Source organism: Spea bombifrons, chromosome 4 (assembly GCF_027358695.1).
Source record: "Spea bombifrons isolate aSpeBom1 chromosome 4, aSpeBom1.2.pri, whole genome shotgun sequence".
Taxonomy (NCBI): Eukaryota; Metazoa; Chordata; class Amphibia; order Anura; family Pelobatidae; genus Spea; species Spea bombifrons.
The window spans coordinates 81,029,154-81,039,860 of record NC_071090.1 but is presented as its reverse complement, the minus strand read 5'-3'; the positions used below and the strand labels follow the sequence as shown (position 1 = coordinate 81,039,860).

Here is a 10,707-nt window from a genome sequence, read left to right as displayed (position 1 = left end):
AAATGCAATTATTATTATTAGTTGTACTGTATTATTGTTGTTACTGGTGTAATTATTATTACATCAATATCACTGTTACTATTTAATGCAAATGCGATTTCAATTAGACAGATGTCTAATGAAGTTAGAAATCAGGTGGTGGATCCATAAAGCAATCACACCTACTCCCCACCTCAAACATGGGCGAGCTTAGTTGCCTAATTCCACCCCTCCTATTTGGTGACTTTGCATTATAAGTACGTGTGTCCTCTCTTATTGAATCTTAATACGAACTTCCGGGTTTCCCCAACCACAGGTGCTTAAAAAAAAACACACCAAACACGCAAATCAGACTCACATTTATTCAGCCCACTCATCAGCTGAGCAGGTGCTTCTGCTGTCCCCAAGTAATCACAGTGAGTGGGATTTTACTTTGACTTTTTTTTTTTTTTTAGCTCACTTAAGATCCCTTATATGCCCCTAATGTAATAATAATTATAAATGCTAAAATGTTTTCGTCACACACACATACTTAACTTACATATATGTACACATATGTGTGTGACGGTAGAACATATATATATTATATATTATATATATATATGTGTGTGTATGTGTGTTCCATATATATAATTTGTAATTTATTCACATGTTTTATTATAAAATATGAAGTCCACCACATAAGCGCCTTATTAGACCCCAAACAAAGCCGAATCATATATTTATTTTTTTGAGCCAAAAATCTTTTTTTCTGTTCCAAAAAGTGCCATTTTGGTGAATCCCGTGCCACTGTGGGATTAGGGGAGATTGTATATCTAAACAGAAGCCACATGCAGCTGTTCAGAGAAGTATAGGATTTTTCTGAAAGCAAGGACAGATGTGTCTATTGTGTGACCCTAAGCGACAGAAGATCGCAGCGCCCTAAATGTCCTTTCATTTGGTCCAAGCCCAGAGAGATGCAAGAGGGATGCAATTCGGGGTCAGCCGATTAACCATTTGCTGTCTGAGTTTCCAATAATCACAGTTGTAGATTAAATGTAAAAAAATAAAGCTTGTTACTTGTTTATTCTCTTAATGAATAATTTAGCTCACTAAAGCTTTTGTACAAAAAAGGTTCTTTTGTTTCAGAAAAAAATCACATAAATAAAATATAATAATGTGATAATTCGTGTTTTACTTCTCGATGGACAGCATCGGTCTTGTACATTGATCCCAATATAGAAAGAATTGTATCGACTTATTATTATTTATTTGTTGTTTTGCGCGACCTATCTCTTTTGCTGTGCATTAGTGAAGACCTTGGATAAAAGCCAAGCATATTCCAAAAACAACAAAACGATACTAAAATTAACCTTGAACGAAACACATTTAAACAAATCAGAGAAAATCAATCACAGTTAACGTGCCAGCCAACTGTTAACCTACAAAATAATCTTCATCTATCCAGAAGCTATATTTAAAGATCACTTACAAAAACACAGAGATTCGAGAATATTTATTTGCCATAGATCGATATAAGGGTGAGATCACATTAGTAAATATATAAAAATATATAAAATCAACCAATTCCCCTCCTCCTTTACCTATACGAACACAATATATAATATCTATATATATATTTATATTTACATATATATACACATACATAAATGCATACGTTAATCAACTCATTCCCTGCTTCTTTACCTATACAAACACTGTATATAATCTATATATATATATTTATATATATACAGATATATATACATCCATACATCCCCTGCTCCTTAACCTATTCAAACACTGTATATAATCTATCTATCTATCTATCTATCTATCTATCTATCTATCTATCTATCTATCTATCTATATATCTATCTACACACATGTATTTATATATATATATATATTTATATACATACAATCATCAACCCATCCCCCGCCTCTTTACCTATAAAAGACTAAGCAGCAAGATCTGAACACAAAGTATGATAAGAGGTGATTTCGGTGAGGGGCTGCTGACGCCCCCATATCCCCCTCTCTTGCTGCCTTGTGTTGTAGGTGACAGCTTGCACTGGTCAGTGGATGGAGGTCTCTGCTCGCCCCCAAAAGGCAACATGTCAAAGGTGACGCGTGAAGACTCCAAAAGCCAACAGCTGCCAGCTGGACACATGGATTTTTGCCTCCCTTAGCTCGAGGTTTCTTGCAAACTTGCCCATCCACAAATATATCTAAATCTGTCACTGTAAAGGGGGAAATAGGAAAAAGTACGTCAAAAGTAGGAAAACATAATAATATTAATATTAATAATAATAATACCCAATAAATTCTTTGCAATATACCATATATTTAATACTCTTAACTTTAGTCTTAAGAATAGTTTAAGGAAAATTTTTCCTAGAATTAATTTAAGTATATTGATTATAATAATATGCTGTAATATGTATGTTGTTGTACAACTAATAAATACACTAATAATAATCTTCATTTCCAATATACACAACATACCTGTATGCATATTATAGAAATAGGCATATAATCATCTATCATTATATTATTGTTATTTTTCTACAGTTTTTCATCAATATTCCACCTTCGTTGGAAATTGTAACAAGAATAACACAAAAGAGCAGTAACACACAGTTACAACGTTATATGTACAATGTGAGTGTGTACACACATAGATTGAAAGAATTGATCAGATTTTGGAAGGATTGCTATATAATTTATCAAGAAGTATATGCACACAATGATTAATGTACAGGTAAAGACAGGCTTGTGGTTTAATAGTACACTCATATTATATATTGTCTGAGTGCTCATTATGGACACACCATACATGATGGTAAGGATTGTGTAGGTGAAGGCAAATTCATGGAGACAGTCTGGGGTAAGATGCAGAACTCAGAGGGTATTAGGAACATCTGCTCATATTCTCATAGCGGTCGATATTTCTCATTCACGCGAGTGTCTTTCTGCTTTCCAATAGGGGAAAATTACACTTTTGTTAAGATTCATTCAAGCGGCCTTCATGTGGGTGTTTGGCTCTTATATCTGACCAATCGTTCTGTAACTACCCTCACCTATATACCTACCATGAAAACACCTATGCCCACTAGCAGGGGGTTCAAAATGTATTCTAGGTGTACAATATACATTAAATATGTCTTCTCTCTATATACACATATTACGTATACCTGCACATAGGTTTACCTACAGTTATATTAAAATATTTACATATATATTTTGGATCAGCTGGACTAGCCATTCATATATTCCATTCCCTTTCCATGTTACCCTTGCAATGTATTGCGTTTTAAATACAATATAAAACACTGTATTAATTATTATTATTTATTAGTAGTATTATTATTAATTATTATTCAGTCCACTTGATTATATATTTTCTAGTACGGAGGTATATTTTGCTGTTCCGCAACATACTAATATTTTGTGTTACTGTGTTTTTGTCTTAACACAGGGATGGATCACAATGAACTCACACACCTATACATCTGTATTGTTTTTAAAATTCACGGTCTTGGAAATCGTAGACGTTGTGTTGTATGGGGCGTCTGGGTCAATAAAATATTTTGAAAGTTAAAAATGTCTCAATTTCAAGAGAAACTATACTAAATATGGGAGGAATCGGCTGTAATCTTTAGTTAATCAATGTAAACTGTTTGTTACCGTGTGCAACATACACTCAATATTCCATTATTGTGCCATCTCACACAATACCTTTTCTATTTTTTCTAATTATCTTTTACCTATATACACCCCTAAAACATGGAAATATATATATATATATATATATATATATATATATATATATATATATATATATATATATATATAATGTACACAACTGATTATGCCTTCTCTTGCCCTCTGTCTGTCTGCCCATCTATCCAGCAATTTTGTCTGTCTATAGGGGGCTTGGAGGAGAACTTCTTGAAGTACAAGTTGCAGACTCACAATGTGGCCCTACTGACTTGAAAACTTTAAAGTAGTAATACTGAAAGAGACATAGATGTCTGTATTAATTATTTATCTACTGATGCCTTCCTTAGTTTCTGAGTTATTATTAATTAGGCGCCTCTAGTCTTTGCACAGAGAGCTCCACGGGACTAGTTGCAGCTTTAAATATGAATTAAAAGCAAATCCAGGCTACTGTAATGCGAAAATGATTCCATGCCTTGCATGGCAGAGATGAATAGCTGCTGGAATCAATACTGTGAAGCTATGCTGCAAACGACAGGGTTATTGATAGCTTGTATTAATGATGTTAATAATGGAAAAAGCAAAACAAAACAAGATCAATGAATAAACTTTTTATTTTCCAGAAATGCAAATAATAAACAAATAGGAAAATACATGAATTCATCTCAGGGAAAAAATGTTGAAATATGTGCTTATATTTAGGTGAATTTCCCCCAAACCTGTTGTCTATTAAACAGTTAAGTCTTAAATAAATCGTAATACAGGTTACTGCATTGAAACCTAGATTATCCAGAATCGGTATTATGTCCCATCACAACAGCATTGCAATGTCCAAGTAATAGAATTCGAGCTTTTTACGAAATTTTGCCAGAAACAAATTGAAACGTCTTTAGACAATCTCTTTTATGTCTTTCTAACTATATAATTTTTTAGTACAATATGTAAGTTTTAACACCATTTAGAATTAAAATTTACAAAATAAGAATCTTTCGTAAAATTACGAACGAAATACGAGTTTATAGAGAGTTTGGAAACGTTAATCGACCTTTCTTTAATGTTATCGAAGATCTGACCGAGGAACTCTAAGTCTCCTAATTATTGTCTCCTAGAACTCATTTTATATTTCCATATTTCTACTAATAATAGGATCGTTACTTGATTACAAATAGATCAATATATTCAATACTCTGTTTTTATAGTAAAATCAATAGGGTTGTCAGGCATTAGCATTTTTTTACATATACAAACCCATTTTCTATCTATCTATCTATCTATCTATCTATCTATCTATCTATCTATCTATCTCTCTATCTATCTATCTATCTATCTATCTATATCCATTACTGTTCCTGATTCATCTGGATAAGTTTGTTCGATTTTCAATATTTGCAATAAATTCATTGGAAGATTTTAATTAATAAAATCTTTTTTTTAAGTCAGTCTTTTGAGGTAAGACTCATTGCATTGGTTTATTTGATATAAGGTGACTTGTATGTATGTAATACATGCAGCAGGGAAATGATGGCGTTGCCTGGATACAATGTGTAGTTTTCTTGTTAAACAAGTGGCAGTATCATTGTTTAAATATCAGAAGGTTGAGACTCTACACAAAAAAAGTTAAAAATTTCCAAATGACACTCAGAATGATTGTCAGCTTAATCTACTGTCTCTGTCTTCCTACATTTTGTAATCTTTGTTATAATAGAGTGATAAGGATAGCAAACATTTAATACCAGGCACATGGTTAGAATTGGAACCAAGTATACTTTAAAAAAAAAAAAAAAAAAAAGCAAATGCAGTGTCCCAGCTAAAAGAGTGCATTGATTTAATTGTAATTTTAACCACACACTGGCTGAACCTAAAGTCATTTATAGTAAGTGATTTACTAAAGTAAACACACTGAGGATCCAGGAATCTACATTGGAAATGCCCACTTACAAAGAAGGTTAACATCAGGGGGAATAAAACAAAGGGGTTTATTATTCTCACTCAACCAACACTAACCTAAGAGAGATATTGGATTTTTTTGATAGAAGGTGAATAGTGCATAGATAGATTTTTAGCAACAATGTGATGGGATTAAACAGCCTCCTATCAACATGGTTAGATAAATCACTTCTAGGATTCACACACACAAAATACAATTGTTTAAATATAGATTAAAACATTATGGGGTCCTCGTCAGGAAAGACACGAGCCACAGTCTGGATACTTCTTGGGTAGTCATGGAATAGGGAAAGACTAATTAATGGGAAACAATAAAAATAATTATTGCAACAGCACGTGTATCTTTTCATGCAGTCTGCATTTTAGATCAATATATATATATATATATATATATATATATATATATATATATATATATATACACACATATACACATATATACACACACACATATATACAATCTATTAAATACCAACTGCGAATATATTCAGAATACAATTAAAATCGGTCCTACATTTTCTTATTGTAAAAACAAAATAAAACAAAAATAAAAAATAAGATTCCAGAAAAATAATGAAATGATTTAAAATGAATACGTGCCATTGTAATAGGAACTATGCACACATTACATACGGAGGTATAATATACCTGGACTGGAATATGTGCATGATTTTGTGTGTTAATATTTTTGGGGTTCCACGTTTAATTCTGTTCGAAAGAGAAAGTGATTTTTTTATCCCCCAAATTTACTGGACGAAATCACACGGGTTGGTATACATTTCCTGGTAACTACATCGATGGAAAACATCAGGATATTTAAATAATTCCCCTACATATACTTATAGGGTAAAAATATGTTTTTCCGGATCCGTTGAATATTTATTTTTTTCTTGCTACAAATTTCAGATGTTCTGAACATTTACATAGGAGTTAAATTATATCCTAAATTATACCAAACAACAGTGGACATATGAGGAATAATTTCTAGTAGCAGAGGCCAGTTAGATACTGCAGATATCACTCCATTCAGCAAAAATCGATGTGGAAATTAGATTTATCATCTTCTTATATGGGTAAATTGAGATCGGTTACTTTCATTTTCATACAAACACAGAAGAAAATATATTTACTTCTAATAATGCACTATATGTAGACGTAATGGTTTACACATGTTTTCTTTTTACTTAAAAAATGGATATTCGTATGTTAATATTATTGAATCGGTCATCTAAAAAGTTAAATTTTACCACATCACAATTAATTGCAACAGATTTTAAAATCAAATGTCAAAGAATTATGATGCTGCCAACAATTACATACATAAATTACACTTAATTTCAGAGAGAAAAACAAATATATCTATCATATTTGTTAGTTGATAGACAGAATCTCATGGCTAATTATCCTTTTTTCTGCTACCCACAGATCTATTTTAAAATAAGCAAACAGAATAACGTTCAATAAATAACTAAAATCTACATGCCAGGGACGTTTTATTTTTTTAGATTTCTACACAATCACTTATCCCATTAACCCGTTCTGACACTATAATATCGTCAATACATACTTCCTCCTACATTATTATAGTTAGAATTATGAACTGATTTTAAAAAAATAATATTATACGAAGTACACAAGGTGCATGTGCTCTCACCTAATTAGTAAATAATTAAAAAAAAACAAGTTGGGGAGCTCTCTTAAGTATCAGCCTCTGGAACAAGTTTTTCAATATTTGTGCATCTAAATATATATATATATATATATATATATATATAGATATATATCTATATATATATATATATAATATATTTTTTACTATAATACAAACTGATACCAGTGGAAATTGTAATCTGACAGACATTTTAATGGCTGGGCGAAGCTCGCCTCCAGCCTGCTGTGCAAAGCATCACATCTAACAGTGGAGCTGAACTATTGATTAGCACGTCAAACCTCATCATAAATTTTCACTGTGCCTTAACAAAAAAATAAAGAATAAACAAATAATAAAAGGGCATATATATATATGGAACCCACATATCAATGTATATAAGGCTATATATATATATATATATATATATATATATATATATATAATTTTGAATTCACAGTATATCTGTTATAAGTATTATATTCTTATGATCTGCTACATACCTTGTCTATAAGGAATTATAACAATTGCCACATATATTTGGGCACCATATATGCACTCCATGCGTCATTTCCGTTTCCACTATATCACTTAAATATTATCATTATAACTGATAGAGTGATCTAAAGGGCTGCAATAGTTCAAGCCAGACCAGCTATTTATCTACTCATTTTTCGCATCCAAGTTTTTTTTTTAAAACATATATAAATTTAAATTATAGTTTACTAAATATAAAATATAAATATGTATTCAAATACGATTTTATATTATTATGTCCTTCTCATATGCCACATTTACTGCGAATAATAACTAAAAAAAAGAATAGTCAATCTATGTATCAAATTATAGTTGTGGTTTTCTTCTAGAACATAATACTTGTAACAGACTAACAATCAAACATGGAGAGACTTATATAAAGCAGCGTATATACATAAGTTAAGTTACAGATATAATATATGTTTCACTGCTTGCTAGTTAACCCCATATATATATATATATATATATATATATATATAAAAATCTTATTCATTGCACAATTATAAGAAAATGTCTTATTGTACCAATAATGTTATATAGTTGTTTACCAAGTTAAATAAAACTGGTATTAAAATTTGCTACCGACACAAATACATTTACAATCACACGTTTTGTTTCTTTTCGTCGCACTAAAAAAACAACAACCCACATCATATACGGTATATACAAACAGTTAAAACCTATGAGTGACAGAGACCAACTCTCTGCGCCCCGCCCCCTTCCCCTGCCAATGGCTGAATGATCGAACCATCCCCTCCTGCGCCCAGCAACAGGGCAGCAAGGTCCCCAAATAATGCACCTGTGTCAAAGTACGAGAACACAAAGCGTCACACACGTAGCACAGCCCTCCAAAACCCAATTACACGTGCCCCTATTCCATATATATATATATATATATATATATATATATATATATATATATATATATATATATATATATATATATATATTAAAAAAAGCAGGGTGTACAAGGGATGACCCCACTTATGATGCCCTGGAACAGAAGCTGTGATGACCTCTGCACCCGCTAAGCATCTTTTTGCATGCCCACTAATCTCAGCTGGGTACCAAATGTCATCCCTCCACCCCCCCACGCCCCGCTGCCCTGACAGATCATTCAAGGTGTGCACACTCTCTCCTGGCTTCCTTGATCCCGTTACAGCAGCTCACCCCAGCGATCCATAGCACATTAGCAAATTTCATGGCAAGTTGCCTCTTTGACATCTCAAGGCAAGGTCCCTTCCTACAATTTGACCCTTTAGGAAACAAAGTATGAAATCTATCAGGATACGTAACAAAAAAAAGAAAAAAAGAGAAAAAGAATTTCAGTCAAAAAAAAAAATAAAACACCCAAACAAATTCCATATCATATTTATTGGGGCTGTAGAAATAAACACAATATATAAATATATATATTATATATATGGAAGAGTTATACCTCATTGCAGCCTGAGACCAGAGGCACAGCCCAAAATGCCATATTCTCCTTCCATCTGGAGGCTGATGTTCTCTCTCCTCCAAGATCGAGATAGTATCCATTTCCAGGCAGCATCTTCTCCAATCATCTCTGCATTATAAATCCACCATCCTTATTTCCAAAGCTAAAGACATCCATTTTCTTTACCTGCCTTCTTTAAGTCTTAAGGATCCTGCATCCAGTGCAAATAAGAAGTAAACAGATGTGTATTGAAATAATAGGAAGAATAAAGCACTCGGCTAGATTTTTTTCTCACCCTCTGCTCTTTTCTTTTCTTTTTTTTTTGGAGAGCCTTGCCTTGCATTTAAGGGATGCTTCTTGCATTTGAATAGCTGGCTGCCTTGTTATAGATCTGGAAGGCAATGAAAGAGAATCAGTATGCAAATTGTTTCGGTTACAATCGAAAGATTCGATCTGCAATAGCAGCCGAACGGAAGTTGTCAGCTCTCTCTGCACAAGGGCTGAATTTACCTCCTTCATCTGGGCCTTCTTGCTTGTGCATGATCTCTGGCTCTAATTAAAGAAAGCAATGGCTGCTGCTTGATCATTTAGTCTGGGTGTGGATGGATAACATTACATGGTATTTATTAGGCAGCAGGTGTTGGCGGCCCCCCCTCTGAAATAAAACATTTATAAATGGTTAAATGCTTACACTGAAATAAGTTGATTAGGTGAGCCCTGCCTGTTCGTGCAATATGGGCTTCGGATCAATATGCTTTTACTGTAACACCACTGATTGCTGGAATCACAGCTCTTAAAGGCGTACGAAGCTTTAGCATGGCAATGTGCACATAAAAAAAACCACATTGACACATTCATGTGCTCATTCCAAGCCCAATCTTTCTTTGTCCACAAGAAAAGGAAAAAGAAAAGATGTCAACCAGCCCATTTTTGTGATATTTATGATAAATCAGCAAATAATGTAGGGATCCTGATTACTGGATGTAAGCTGTGACATCATACATTTCTACATTATAAGGAAATGCTTATTTATTCAGAGCCCTTAAGGAGGAATCCTTACAGATGATGTCTATGTGAACTCCTTACTGGCACACAGTGTAAGAGCAAGAAGACAGGTGGAAATAAAAAGCTCAGAATACAGGCAGTTTAATGGCAATATAAGCAGGGACATTATTTCAGGCACTTTCCATAACTCAAGTATTTCATTGAAATCATAAGTAACTATTATTATTATTATTATTATTATGTTTATTATTATTATTATCAACAATTTACTCAGCTTTCATAACAGTATGTTCACTCAAAGGGTATTGCAGAACTAGAATTGACAGGTTAAGACAAACCAATACATTATGATAATTATTAGTAATACTAATAATAGTATTATAGTTATATGTAAAGATAGCCTTACTCACAAGCTAACAATGTAACAGTCTGTGACCCAGGCACATAGAAT

At 32.7% G+C, this 10,707-nt stretch overlaps 2 long non-coding RNA genes across 2 annotated transcripts; one reads left to right on the top strand and one right to left on the bottom strand.

Annotated features, from left to right (window-relative positions):
* The first annotated feature begins 275 nt into the window (after positions 1-275).
* On the top strand, positions 276-3,565 carry LOC128491008 (uncharacterized). The gene is made up of 2 exons (XR_008354001.1): positions 276-395; positions 3,440-3,565. It is a non-coding gene; the product is annotated as an uncharacterized LOC128491008 (long non-coding RNA).
* LOC128491006 (uncharacterized) lies at positions 1,888-9,927 on the bottom strand. The gene is made up of 3 exons (XR_008354000.1): positions 9,762-9,927; positions 9,252-9,642; positions 1,888-2,201 (listed from the first exon to the last, which is right to left on the bottom strand). It is a non-coding gene; the product is annotated as an uncharacterized LOC128491006 (long non-coding RNA).
* Positions 9,928-10,707: the final 780 nt, after the last annotated feature.